This window comes from Poecilia mexicana, unplaced genomic scaffold (assembly GCF_051168715.1).
Source record: "Poecilia mexicana isolate PSO_F unplaced genomic scaffold, ASM5116871v1 scaffold_12, whole genome shotgun sequence".
Lineage (NCBI taxonomy): Eukaryota > Metazoa > Chordata > Actinopteri > Cyprinodontiformes > Poeciliidae > Poecilia > Poecilia mexicana.
Window position 1 is genome coordinate 6,840,601 of NW_028263381.1, and position 14,505 is coordinate 6,855,105.

Consider the following 14,505-nt stretch of genomic DNA (forward strand, 5'->3'; position numbering starts at 1 on the left):
GTAATGATGACCACCAAGGAATGCAGCGTAAAGTGCAGGAGAATTATAAAGCAGGAGGTTATAAAAACAATAGACCCACTGCAGTGTGACCCCACAAGAGCCGCTTCATTTTGTTCTTAAAAGAAGATGAAAGAAAACAACCTTGGAGAAAGCTCATTAGCACAGAGGGTTCAATATCAGGGAAAAAGAAAAAAAATGCCATCTGCTTTTCCTGCTGGCATATTTTTATGATCTGTTAAATTTTAATGCTAACTTTATGAGGATGCCCTGCACTTTATCAGGAGCACCTGTTATGTAATGCACGTATGCTCCCATCCATCCACCCACCTCAGCTGCTCCGAAATGCAGCAAACCCCTGGTCAGGACAAGTGGAGTTTATTAAATGCATAAAAAAGCTATTTTGAGAATATAAATGACCTGGTTGGTTTATCTTTACCTTGAGCAGTTTTTAAATTTGCAGCTCATGCCGAGAGCAAAGAGGTCAAACCTATCAACACGTCTGTCCACTTGAACCCAGCGGTCAGGCACAAAGAACATTTTCCAGGAGAAAGCAGCCAAAAGGTTCGTGAAACCTCTGGAGGAGCAGCTGAGATTCAAAACTCTGATGGGGAAACATCCGGCGACAGCGTGGCATCTGGCTGTGACTTCTAGGACGCATCAAATATATTAAAGAAGGCGCTTTTGAAATTAAACTCTTTGACCAACATGTTAATTACAAGTAGAAGACCCACAATGATATACAGTTTTGGCAGTTATTGTAGGGATGTTTTTCTGATAACTATTGAGTCAAATGGGCATTGCAAATAGTTATGCATGTTGCAGACACTATAGGTTCTAAAGCACCTGTCTTATTTCCTCTGGGGGAAAAAAGTGCCCTTCTGAAATATTTAGTCTTTTTTACAGTGTGTTATAGAGTACACTATATGTATGTGTGTGTGCGTTGGTATATGTGGTTTAGCAGGACATTTCGTCAGAATACACGCAACACTAGCAGGACATTTTGAATTAACGGGACAGGGGCGGTGTCCTGCTAATTTTGACAAAAATCTAAAAGCGTAGAAAGGTTTCTATTGGTCCAATAACCCCAAAAATGCAAAAAAAACGAGATGTCCGTTTAATACACATAAACCAGATTTTGTGTATAATTTGTGTATCGCCACAGTGCCCCCGGTGGCAACTCTGTGTAATAGCAGGACCTTATGAATATTCACACAAGCTCTTGTTCTGATTGGTTGTCTGCCGGAAGGTCCCGCTAATTACTACAGTGTCTTTCTAATTCACGTCGCTGTTTACACACATGAATTGTGTGTAAATTGCCAACTCTTACACTGGGGATGAGTTGGAAATATGATTACTCTGTGCTATAAGACTGAATATTTTATAAAGGTTAGTTGGATGCCTAAACCCAACCTTTTGTCCAACCTTACATTGGACAAAAGGTGTATGTGGCACCTAAAAATATACAGAAATTAATATATATTTTTGATCAAATATTTTTTATTTAAAATATTATGAATAATACGTGTGTGGAATAAGTGTGTGGATTAAAATAAATATAAACCATAAGAGAGCCATTTTTTTCACCAAACTACTGCTAACAGTTTGTTGATTCTGGTCTGCTCTGCATCCTCAGAACCAGAACCAAGCATTTTGAAGCAGAACTTAGCTTCAGTGCACCATAAATCTTGAATAAACTTACAGAAAACTGCAACACAGCTGAATTCCTTTAAATCAAGGCAACACCCCCCCACCCCCACCCCCAAAAAAACAACAATTTACAGTTGTTTCTAAATCTTAATCATTGGTACATGTATCAATATAATTAATGTATATGATTTTAATTTTGATTTTACTTTGAATTTAATTTCTATGTTTTTCTTTTTTTACGGTAAATGTATGTTAATTTTATCACTTTTTAGTCCTTTGATGTAAAGCACTTTGAACTGCCTTGCAGCTGAAATGTGCTATACAAATAAAATTGACTTGACAGCAGTTTTCAGATCTTGCCAAAGATTCTCCACTGAGTTTATGTCTAGACTTTGACTTTGCCATTCTAACACAGAAATATGTTTTTATTTATACCATTCCATTGTAGATCTGGCTTTATGTTTAGGGTAATTGTCCTGCTGGAAGGTGAACCTCTGCCCCAGCCTCAAGTCTTTTGCAGACTCCAGGTTCAGGAGTGTTCAGGTTTTCTTCCAAGATTTCCCTGTATTTGGCTCAATCCATCTTACAATCAACTCTAACAATCTTCCCTGTCCCTGAAGAAAAGAAGCACCCTCAGAGCATGATGCTGCCACCACCATTTTTGTCAGTGGGGAAGGTGTGTTCAGAGTTATGTGCAGTGTTTGTTCTCCACTACAAATAGTGCTCTGCATTTGTCCCAGAAAGTTAAATTTTGGTCTTGTCTTATCGTTTTTGCTGTATCCCAATATGGCTTCTGGCAAACTGCAAATGGGACTTCTTATAGTTTTCTTTATACAATGGCTTTTCTATTGCCACTCTTCCATAAAACCACATTTTTGCAGTGCATGACTAATAGTTATACTATACTGCATTTCAGAAATATCTCTGCATTTCATCCAGAGCCACCATGAACCTCTTGGCTGTATCTCTGATCAGTGCTCTTCTTGTTCAGCCTGTAAGTTTAGGTGGATGGCCTTTTCTTGGTAGGTTCACAGCTGTGTGATTTGCTCTTTCCATTTCCAGATGATTCGTGGAACAGTACTCTGTGAGATGGCCTAAGCCTGCTTTAAGCTTCTCCACAACTTTATCCCTGACCTGTCTGGTGTGTTCCGTGGACTTCATGATGCTGTTTGTTCCCCAATATTCTCTTAGCCAACTTTTGAGGCAGTCATAGAGGAGTTGAATTTTTTTACCATTTGCAGTCATCAGGCAACTTCTGAAGGCAATTGGCTGCATTCAGGGAAAGGGGGCTGAACACTTTTGCACACCGCACTTTTTAGCTTTTATTTGTAAAAACTGTTATGAATCATGTTTAGTTTTGTTTCTACTTCACAAGTATATACCACTTTGTGTTTGTCTTTCCCATAAAATTCTGTGAAAATATATTTCCAGTTGTGACAAAACTGGAAATTCAAGTTCAAGGGCTATGGATACTTTAGAAAGCCACTGTACAAATAGTAAGGCAAGTCCAATGACAGAACCACAACCGCCACAACCAAGTACCCAGTATAGTGTGAAGAAACATCTGAAGGGAATATAACCTTGAACACACCTCGTTAAAATGGGAAATGCCACACAAAGTGGTAGAAAACGAACAAGCTAAGATCCTGTGGGCCTTCCATATACAGGAAGACAAAATGGGAAAAGCAAACCAACTGAACATGGTGATCATTGAGCAGCAGAGCAAAGCAGTTGTTATGATGTAGCTATCCTGAATGAACAGAAGGTACAGAAAAAAACTAGAGAAATACCAAAGGCTAAAAAACCCCATCATCCTCCTAGAACTTGAGTGGTTGACTTATTTTGGGCTGTCTAGTCCACAATACTAAATTTTGCTCTAGATGGGGTCTGGTGTCCACATGTTAGGCCATTATTTTATGACTTGGTGGTGGTGGAAGATTATAACACATTACAGGTTAGACTCAAGATGTTCAGTGTTTCTTTTGTTGTGTAAGTTTACAAAAGTTAGCAACTGCATATATTTACCATGGTGCTAAACATGGTGATTTAAAATGAATAAGTATTTTTCTGAGAAAAATGTTGTCCACATATCATGTAAAACAATAATTCTTTGTTTTTGGAATCATTAGGTCCCAATCAGCCCATAGATGAATTAATAATGCACTCCATGTGAGAGTTTGGGTCTTAGGAGATTACAAAAAATGTGGAAGGTGAAAGCAACAGTAGTGCTTGTGGTCACTGAAACCCTTGGGGTAATGACCCCTAAACTGGAAGACTGGCTCAAACAAATACCTGGAGATAGATCAGACCTCTTGATACAGAGAAGCACACCTTTGGGAACTGCTAATATACTGTGAAGACCAAGGATCAATGAAGTATTTTTGAATTTGAAAGAAGGGATAACCAGTCATGGAGTAATACAGAATTAGAAATATAAAAATAAAAATCGTTTATTTAAAAAATATTTAAAGTGCCAAAAATATCATGATTATTTATGTTACTGTTAAGACAAAAATTTAAAGATTGATATTTTGTCGTTATCTCAATGTCTCTACTCTGCATACATGCAGATTGTCTAGGTAGTCTAAATTGTCTATTGGCAGGTACATCAGCCAATCTTTTTCTGCAGGTGTTGTGTCTGCCATTAGACAACAGTTTTTGTTTTTATGATATAAAGTGTTTTGAACTGCCCTGCTGCTGAAATGTGCTATACAAATAAACATGATTAATTGATTGAACAGAAATGATTAAAGGAAGTGACAACATTGCTGGTGGGAGATACCATCTAACTGTTGCCTCTTAATTAAAGAAAAATGTATGATAAACTATTTAACTTTGAAATATTGAATGAAAGTTACAAAATATTACTCAAAATTTTCTTGTTCCTGAAAAAAATCAGACCTTGTGTGCTTCAGAAACAAAATGGAATAATCCTTTTGTTGTACCCCTCCTCCTCTGTCAACGTGGTACAATCCGTCAAGTCCAGGTGCAAGCCATTAGTATTAATTGAACTTGTTTCATTTGTTTTGCGTGGAGAAAGAGGTAAGACTCATAAAGAATCTCTTAAGACATTTAAGTACATATAGTTTTGTAATTTTGCTGAATGTTGTAGGTTACTTGATGCTTGGATACACCAAAGCATTTGATTTGCAGCATTTTAGCTAGTAATTACCAACCATGTTAGTCAGTGTACCAGAGTTTAAAGGGAAGGTGGCTCACTCCAGAATTAGATAAAACTGTATTTGGTCATTTTCTGTATATCAGTGAGTGATATTATTTCACAGGCACAAATGATCCTAGGTAATAATCATTAGTATTAAGATAATGTTTTAATATTTGAAGATTTTGAGAATCTGTCAATAGAAAGTCAATTATGTAGTACTGTGTACTTCAGTACATTTTCACATACAATAACATCAAATCATATTGTGTACAGCAGGGGTGTCAAACTCAAGGTCTTAAGGGCTGGTGTCCAGCAACTTTTAGATGTGTTTCTGATGCCACATGGCTGGATAAAATGGGGTGGTCATCAACTTGATTGCACTGAGAAGCTAATTCAGTCATATACTTAAGGTGTTTTAGACCAGACAAACATCTAAAAGTTGCAGTACCCTGGCCCTCGAGGCCTGGAGTTTGACACCCCTGGTGTACAGTATCATGTTGTATTCTCTGATCTTTGCAGGAGATGTCAATAACAAGGTCTCAGAGAGCAAACATGATTCCAGTTATTGCTCCTTAGGTGAAGATGAAGGATTTGATGTAAAATACCTCAATTCATTTAAAGGTGAGTTGTGACTATATTATGCACAGGATTCCAGAGTTTATTAAATGATCATTTTTTTTCTTTTGTTTTACTTTTTCACTTTTAAACTATTTTTATACTGCACATTATTAGCATAGATCATGATCGATGATCATTATAATCAGAACATCTTTCTTATTCCGAAGGAGACAAGCAACTGCTCAAAATACAATAGAAGCGTATGTATATAAAATTAAAAAAAAAAAATTCCCTTCTCACCCTCTCTTTCATCCTCTGAGCTTGGGTCCTCTACCAGAGGCCTGGGAGCTTGAGGGTTCTGCGCAGTATCTTGGCTGTGCCTATAACTGCACATTTCTGGACTGAGATGTCTGATGTTGTTCCTGGGATCTGTTTTAGCCACTGCTCCAGTTTGGGGGTGACTGCCCCGAGGGCCCCGATGACCACTGGCACCACTGTGGTCTTCACCTTCCAGGTCTTTTCCAGTTCCTCTCTGAGGCCCTGGTATTTCTCCAGTTTCTCATGCTCCTTTTTCCTGATGTTGTAGTCACTTGGTATTGCTACATCCACCACAACGGCTTTCCTCTGTTCTTTATCCACCGCTACAATGTCCGGTTGGTTCGCCATTACCATCTTGTCTGTCTGGATCTGGAAGTCCCACAGGATCTTAGCTCGGTCATTCTCCACCACCTTTGGGGGTGTTCCACACTTCGATCTCGGGGCTTCCAGTCTGAACAGATGTTTCTGTACACTATGCCCGCCACTTGGTTATGTCGTTCCATGTATGCTTTCCCTGCCAGCATCTTGCACCCTGCTGTTATGTGCTGGACTGTCTCAGAGGCCTCCTTGCACAACCTACACCTTGGGTCTTGTCTGGTGTGGTAGATCTGAGCCTCTATTGCCCTGGTGTTTAGGGCCTGTTCCTGGGCAGCCAGGATGAGGGCCTCTGTGCTGTCCTTGAGTCCAGCTTTTTCCAGCCATTGGTAGGATTTCCTGATATCAGCCACTTCAGTTATTTGTCGGTGGTACATCCCATGTAGGGGCCTGTCCTCCCATGATGGTTCCTCCAGCACCTCGTCCTCTGTTCCCCATTGCCTGAGACATTCGCTGAGCACATCGTCCGTTGAGGCTTTTTCCCTGATGTATTTATGGATCTTGGATGTTTCATCCTGGACAGTGGTTCTCACACTCACTAGTCCTCTGCCTCCTTCCTTACGGCTTGTGTACAGTCTCAGGGTGCTGGATTTGGGGTGGAACCCTCCATGCATGGTTAGTAGCTTCCAAGTCTTAACATCTGTGGCCTTCATCTCTTCCATTGGCCAGCTAATTATTCCGGCAGGGTATCTGATTACTGGTAAGGCACATATATCCATATATATATCCATATAGCCATGAAAACATGGATATATATATATATATATATCCTTCTCATCGTCCGTGGGTGGTCTCTTTCATCCTCTGAGCTTGGGTCCTCTACCAGAGACCTGGGAGCTTGAGGGTTCTGCGCAGTATCTTGGCTGTGCCTAGAACTGGACATTTCTGGACTGAGCTGTCTGATGTTGTTCCTGGGATCTGTTTTAGCCACTGCTCCAGTTTGGGGGTGACTGCCCCGAGGGCCCCGATGACCACAGGCACCACTGTGGTCTTCACCTTCCAGGTCTTTTCCAGTTCCTCTCTGAGGCCCTGGTATTTCTCCAGTTTCTCATGCTCCTTTTTCCTGATGTTGTAGTCACTTGGTATTGCTACATCCACCACAACAACTTTCCTCTGTTCTTTATCCACCACCACAATGTCCGGTTGGTTCTCCATTACCATCTTGTCTATCTGGTTCTGGAAGTCCCGCAAGATCTTAGCTCGGTCATTCTCCACCACCTTTGGGGGTGTTCCCCACTTCGATCTTGGGGCTTCCAGTCCATATTCTGCACAGATGTTTCTGTACACTATGCTCGCCACTTGGTTATGTCGTTACATGTATGCTTTCCCTGCCAGCATCTTGCACCCTGCTGTTATGTCCTGGACTGTCTCAGGGGCCTCCTTGCACAACCTACACCTTGGGTCTTGTCTGGTGTGGTAGATCTGAGCCTCTATTGCTCTGGTGTTTAGGGCCTGTTCCTGGGCAGCCAGGATGAGGGCCTCTGTGCTGTCCTTGAGTCCAGCTTTTTCCAGCCATTGGTAGGATTTCCTGATATCAGCCACTTCAGTTATTTGTCGGTGGTACATCCCATGTAGGGGCTTGTCCTCCCATGATGGTACCTCTAGCACCTCGTCCTCTGTTCCCCATTGCCTGAGACATTCGCTGAGCACATCGTCTGTTGAGGCTTTGTCCTTGATGTATTTATGGATCTTGGATGTTTCATCCTGGACAGTGGCTCTCACACTTGCTAGTCCTCTGCCTCCTTCCTTACGGCTTGTGTACAGTCTCAGGGTGCTTGATTTGGGGTGGAACCCTCCATGCATGGTTAGTAGCTTCCAAGTCTTAATATCCGTGGCCTTTATCTCTTCCATTGGCCAGCTAATTATTCCAGCAGGGTATCTGATTACTGGTAAGGCATAGGTGTTTATTGCATGGATCTTGTTCTTGCCATTGAGCTGGCTTCTCAGGACTTGCCTTATTCATTGGAGGTATTTGACTGTGGCTCCTTTCCTTGTGACCTCATCGAGGTTGCCATTTGCTTGTGGTATTCCCAGGTACTTGTAACTGTCCTCAACAAATATATGGAGGACTGAGTTTTGAAATTACAAGTACAAAATAATGAGTTGCATTCAGTTGACAAAAAATGTTTAAGTAACCACAGAAAGACATCCAATTAGATCAATTAACTGATTTTGAAAAATGTTAATTTCAATTGCTACTATTTGATATATCTGCATTGTTTAAAGTTTATCCTACTTATTATGTGTACCTACAGGTTGGGGTGTGTTCAAAAAGCAGATTTCCTTATTGAGTACAGAGAAGTCATAAGTAGAAAGGAACAAGAAAACCGACTGAAAGTTTACCATGATACACTCGAGGTTCTTATGTTTGATTTCAACTTCAATGGACAAAAGCTTTGGTATGCGACTGTTTCAAGGTTGTTGTGTTTTTATTTTACATCTAAATACAGTGATGTAAACATTTTCAGCTTCATCAGTAAAAGTAGTTTTAGTTGGTAGAGGAATATCCTTCTGACATGCAAACACCAAATATGCAAAATCCTTTCCCTTGCATGGTATAATTATTCTTATTTTCATACTTAATATTTTAGTGTTGATGTTGCCAGAGAGGATGGATGATTGGGGAGGCTGGTAAATGATCAGATGAACCCAAACAGCAAAATGAAAGTTAAAAGAGTGGATGGAAGACCTCATCTGTTTATTTGCACTCAAATATATTGGTCCAGGGGAAGAAATCACTTATAATTATGGTGATTTTGACTGGCCATGGAGAAGAAAGGTGCTTATAAGTGTGAAAATACTATCAAAAATCATTCAAGTAGCACTGAAGACATATTTGAAGGATATGTCAAGTTGTAGTACAAGGTTTCATTATAGTTGAAAACAAGAAGTGGACAAGCACATACAGTAGGTGGACTTCATTTTTCTATTGAGAAGTATGGACTCATTCAGTGTACATCCCTTCATTTCAGATTTCCAAAGATGAACTGTCAGGTTGGTGATGTGGACGCATGCGGATCCTGTTCAACCAACCCTCCAGAGGTAATTTTGGTCTCCAATGACCAACTTACTCTCTAAAATAAAGTAATTGAAATGATATTAAGTATTGTTCAAACACACATGTGTTGTGTAATATTAGATATGTTAGCTGCATAAAAAGGGAGGACTGCGTTTTGAAATTACAAGTATAGAAGAATGAAAATTACATTTAGAAGCGCACATACACACAGGTCCTGTGTAATACTCAAAATGTAAGGTGCAGGAATAAGGAGGACTGAGTTTTGAAATTACAAGTACAGAAGAATGAAAGTTACATTGAGAAGCACGCATACACACAGGTTCTGTGTAATACTCAAAATGTAAGGTGCAGGAATAGGGAGGACTGTTTTCTATATTGGGAACAAACATTTAGTGAGTGTTCTTTACATTTCAGATTTCCAAAGATGAACTGTGTCAGGCTGGTGACATGGATGCATGTGGATTCTGTTCAACCAACCCTCCTGAGGTAATTTTGGTCTCCAATGACCAACTTATTCTCTAAATTAAAGTAATTGAAATGACATTACGTAGAGTACAAACACATAGGTGTTGTGTAGTACTAGATTTGTTGGTTGCATAAAAAGGGAGGACTGAGTTTTCAAATTACAAGTATAGAAGAATGAAAATTACATTTAGAAGTGCACATTTTGGTCTCCAACGACCAACTTTTTCTCTAAAATAAAGTAATTGAAATGATATGAAGTACTGTTCAAACACACATGTGTTGTATAATCCTACATATGTTGGCTGCATAAAAGTGGAGGACTGGCTTTTGAAATTACAAGTATAGAAGACTGAAAGTTACATTGAGAAGCGCACATACACACAGGTCCTGTGTAATACTCAAAATGTAAGGTGCAGGAATAAGGAGGACTGAGTTTTGAAATTACAAGTACAGAAGAATGAAAGTTACATTGAGAAGCACGCATACACACAGGTTCTGTGTAATACTCAAAATGTAAGGTGCAGGAATAAGGAGGACTGAGTTTTGAAATTACAAGTACAGAAGAATGAAAGTTACATTGAGAAGCATGCATACACACAGGTCCTGTGTAATACTCAAAATGTAAGGTGCAGGAATAGGGAGGACTGAGTTTTGAAATTACAAGTACAGCAGAATGAAAGTTACATTGAAAAGCATGCATACACACAGGTCCTGTGTAATACTCAAAATGTAAGGTGCAGGAATAGGGAGGACTGAGTTTTGAAATTACAAGTACAGCAGAATGAAAGTTACATTGAAAAGCATGCATACACACAGGTCCTGTGTAATACTCAAAATGTAATGTGCAGGAATAGGGAGGACTTAGTTTTGAAATTACAAGTACAGAAGAATGAAAGTTACATTGAGAAGCACGCATACACACAGGTCCTGTGTAATACTCAATATGTAAGCTGCAGGAATAGGGAGGACTGCTTTCTACATTGGGAACAAACTCACATTTAGTGAGTGTTCTTTACATTTCAGATTTCAACCAACCCTCCAGAGGTAATTTTGGTCTCCAACGACCAACTTATTTTCTAAGATAAAGTCTTTGAAATTATATTGAGTACCAGTGGTCCCCAACCTTTTTATCACCGCGGACCGGTCAAGACTTGGCAATTTTTCTGAGGCTCGGGTTCTTTTTTTACCCTTAATTTCCCCTTACAGCAATCTTAGAACGTTGCTCACGATAATTGTAACTGTTCATCCTGCCATCTGTGGCATGATCGCATCCAGTCGTTGGAACATTGGGACTGCTCTGATCTAAAATCAGGCATATTCTAGCAACTTGTAGGGTTTTTACTTGATTGGGAGCTAGAACTCAACCTGTTGAACTTGACAGGTAGCCAATCAGAAAGCGCGGTGACGTAGCTCATGGAGGGGAATCCCAAAGAGCTGAGCAGACATGCACAAATGAGTCCGGTGGACATCGAAGATATGTGGAAATGGCATGAATGTTTATTCAGCATTTCGTACAAAGAATATCCATAGAAATGATGAGGAGTGGAGTTGGAGCAAAATTGCTACCACAGTTGATAAACCCGGTAACTTTTCAGCTATCCATTAAATTAACGTGACATTATTTTGTACTAAAGCCTGCTCACATGGCAAGATTTGCTCCTGTTATGTGGCTGGACACACGAACCTGTTGTACTTTTATCAGCTCTGTGGTCACAGAAGTTTGGAAAATCGTCTGAATCCTAAAATCATGCCGTGTGAACCAGACTTAAGACTTACAAGCTCTATTTCTCTCGTCTCGATAACTGCCATAATGCTCTCAGACTCTGGTCGCTCTGGCAACGTTCACACATCCCTTCAAAATAAGATTTGAATATGCCACAAAAACGAACATTTATTTTCATGAAAATTTTAACTCACAACTATAAATTAATGGGAGTCCTGAGCTTGTTTCTCTGCAATGAGATGATCCCACCTGGGAAACGATGACACCCAATGCAGAGGGTGCTTGGTGTGTAATGGCAAAGCAGTTTGAAGCTTCATTGCCTCATTAGTAAGCCAGTGCATATTATGCAGAGTGGGCTTGGAACATGGGAGTCACCTACAGGTTCAGGATAAATCCACTCTCCTGTCTGTGGTCTTTCTCCGCTTTTCCAAAGAAACTTTCCAAAGACATCGCTTTCTTACTCATTGTGGGCTCAATGTTGCCGCACAAGACGTAACCGAGAGAATCCAGTTAAAGGGTTTTCAAAATAATGGATCCTCCAGACTCAGACAATACGTAACATGTAAATATTTTTCTTGTGCGACCCAGTACCAATTGGTCCACAGACTCGTACTACTCCGCGGTCCTGTGGTTGGGGATGACTGTTAAGTACGGTTCAAACACACAGGTCTTGTGTAATACTTGATATGTAAGCCACATAAAAAGGGAGGACTGAGTTTTGAAATTACATGTACAAAAGAATGAAAGTTACATTTAGAAGCGCTCATACACACAGGTCCTGTGTAATACTCAAAATGTAAGGGGAAGGAATAAGGAGGACTACGTTTTGAAATTACAAGTACAGAAGAATGAAAGTTGCATAAAGAAGCGCTCATACACACAGGTCCTGTGTAATACTCAAAATGTAATGGGCAGGAATAGGGAGGACTGTTTTCTAAATTGGGAACAAACTCATATTCAGTAAGTGTTCTTTACATTTCAGATTTCCAAAGATGAACCGTGTCAGGTTGGTGACGTGAATTCATGCGGATCCTGTTCAACCAACCCTCATGAGGTAATTTTGGTCTCCAACGACCAACTTATTTTCTAAAATAGAGTTTTTGATATGATATTAAGTACTGTTCAAACACACAAGTCTTGTGTAACACTTGATATGTAAGCTGCATAAAAGGGGGGAACTGAGGTTTGAAATTACACATATAAAAGAATGAAAGCTACATTTAGAAGCGCACATACACACAGGTCCTGTGTAATACTCAAAATGTAAGGTGCAGGAATAAGGAGGACTGAGTTTTGAAATTACTAGTACAGAAGAATGAAAGGTACATTGAGAAGCATGCATACAAAAAGGTCTTGTGTAATGCTCATCAGGTATGTTGCAGAAATTTCAAAAACTGAGTTTTGAAATTACAGGTAGAAAAGAATGAAAATTACTTTTAGAAGCGCACATACACACAAGTCCTGTGTAATACTCAAAATGTAAGGTGCAGGAATAAGGAGGACTGAGTTTTGAAATTACTAGTACAGAAGAATGAAAGGTACATTGAGAAGCATGCATACAAAAAGGTCTTGTGTAATGCTCATCAGGTATGTTGCAGAAATTTCAAAAACTGAGTTTTGAAATTACAGGTAGAAAAGAATGAAAATTACTTTTAGAAGCGCACATACACACAAGTCCTGTGTAATACTCAAAATGTAAGGTGCAGGAATAGGGAGGACTGAGTATTGAAATTACAAGTAAAGAAGAATGAAAGTCACATTTAGGAGGGCACATACACACAGGTCTTTTGTAATGCTCATCATGTAAGTTGCAGAAATTTGGAAAACTGAGTTTTGACATTACTAGTAGAAAAGATAGAAAATTACACTTAGAAACGCACATACACACAGGTCCTGTGTAATACTCAAAATGTAAGGTGCAGAAATAGGGAGGACTGTTTTCTACATTTTCAACAAACTCACATTTATTGAGTGTTCTTTACATTTCAAATTTCCAAAGATGAACTGTGTCAGGTTGGTGACATGGATGTATGCGGATCCTGTTCAACCAACCCTCCTGAGGTAATTTTGCTCTCCAACAACCAACTTAGATTCTTATATAAAGTCACTAAAATAATATGAAGTACTCTTCAAACACACAGGTCTTGTATAATACTTATCATGTAAGATGTAGAAATGTGTAAGACTGAGTTTTGAAATTAGAGGTAGAAAAGAATGAAAGTTAAATTTAGATGCACACAGACACATGGATCCTGTGTAATACTCAACTTGACAGGTTCATACATTAGGTAGACATTGTTTATTTTAATTTTTTTTTTAGAAACAATCATTCAGTATTCATATACTGATATAAATTTGTTATCAAAGAATTACTGATTACACTTTAAAAATTAGGTATCTTCATGTTATTAAAGGTAAGTTTAAACAGTAATGATTTCTTAGTTAATGTCAAGTTGTCATAACAAAGACATTTTGAATAATGTCAACTTTGTATTAAAAGTGTCATAATTTACCGAATGATGCTTTATGACAACAGTCATAAATATTCATGAAGGCTTATTCATGTTCATGACATGTGTTGTCATGTTTATGACAGTGTCATGACAGTCTTATTCACCCCCCTTCAAATAAAGTGTTACCGAAATATTCTTGCTGAAATGCTTTCAATGTATACAAAATATGTTTTTAATCAACAGGTCTGTCCAGAACAAAGTTCAAGTGAGGTGACATCATCAGAAGAGGAGTATGTTCCTGATTCCCTAGATGATTCAGACATCTCATGGGATGACAGATGCACTGCACAGAAATATGGACCAGTTATAGTCCATATTTCCATGTTTGGACTTCTTAATGCACATAAATTGTATGTTTTTTGTATGTGTATGCTGTGGTCCTGATAAATAAAATTGGCCCTGATAATTACTGTTGGTGTCATGGGCGGAGCCAAGCACCTCATTATCTTTTGTCCTTTTAATACAGCATTGCATCAGGTTCTCATATTTTGAGTTCTGATGTGTGTATCTAAATTTTTAAGTGAGATCTATGTTGTGTAGCTCAAACAAGATTTTTGACAACTTACTACGTCTTTCTAGCATAAGTGGAAAGGGGTGTCCGTTTAATGTTGCAAAAAACTGGTTTGAAAAAATTGTCCTGCTAATACATATAAACCCGTATAGGTGTTTGTGTGTGTGTGTGTGTGTGCCACATAAGGTGCCCTTCGTTGTCACTAGAGCACCT

The 14,505-nt window shown here is 39.1% G+C and overlaps 1 long non-coding RNA gene across 3 annotated transcripts; it reads left to right on the forward strand.

Moving 5' to 3' along the window:
- Positions 1-897: 897 nt before the first annotated feature.
- On the forward strand, positions 898-14,218 carry LOC148155964 (uncharacterized). Of its 3 annotated transcripts, XR_015764834.1 has the most exons (6): positions 900-5,431; positions 9,034-9,103; positions 9,495-9,566; positions 12,251-12,322; positions 13,268-13,329; positions 13,965-14,218. It is a non-coding gene; the product is annotated as an uncharacterized LOC148155964 (long non-coding RNA). The 3 variants fall into 3 exon arrangements; XR_015764833.1 differs by having other exon boundaries at positions 898-5,431; positions 12,251-13,329; XR_015764832.1 differs by having other exon boundaries at positions 12,251-14,218.
- Positions 14,219-14,505: the final 287 nt, after the last annotated feature.